The sequence below is a fragment of the Eimeria mitis genome, genomic scaffold (assembly GCF_000499745.2).
Source record: "Eimeria mitis Houghton genomic scaffold, Emh_scaff1715, whole genome shotgun sequence".
NCBI classification, from domain to species: domain Eukaryota; phylum Apicomplexa; class Conoidasida; order Eucoccidiorida; family Eimeriidae; genus Eimeria; species Eimeria mitis.
In genome coordinates this window covers 9,440-9,646 of record NW_013570031.1, presented here as the reverse complement: position 1 = coordinate 9,646, position 207 = coordinate 9,440, and the positions used below count along the sequence as shown (strand labels likewise).

Below are 207 nucleotides of genomic sequence, written 5' to 3'. Positions count from 1 at the left end.
TGCCTGCTGCTGCTGCTGCTGCTGCTGCTGCTCCTGCAGCGACAGCTGCTCTGCTTGCTGCTGCTGCTGCACCATCTGCTGCAGCAGCGGGGGCCGGGGACGGCTGGGATCGTCGATCCCCCGCAGCTTGTGGGGCAGCAGCACGCAGGGGCCCCCCCAGGCACAGGAGGAGTGCAGCACAGCTTGCTGCTCGAGAACAGCTTCGTT

At 67.6% G+C, this 207-nt stretch overlaps 1 protein-coding gene across 1 annotated transcript in view; it reads right to left on the bottom strand.

The window, feature by feature from the left end:
- The window catches only part of EMH_0042290 (uncharacterized protein), a gene marked incomplete at both ends in the record, with an annotated part of 4,214 nt that overhangs the window by 1,197 nt on the left and 2,810 nt on the right, over positions 1-207 (bottom strand). The gene's annotated exons all lie outside the window — the stretch shown is intronic.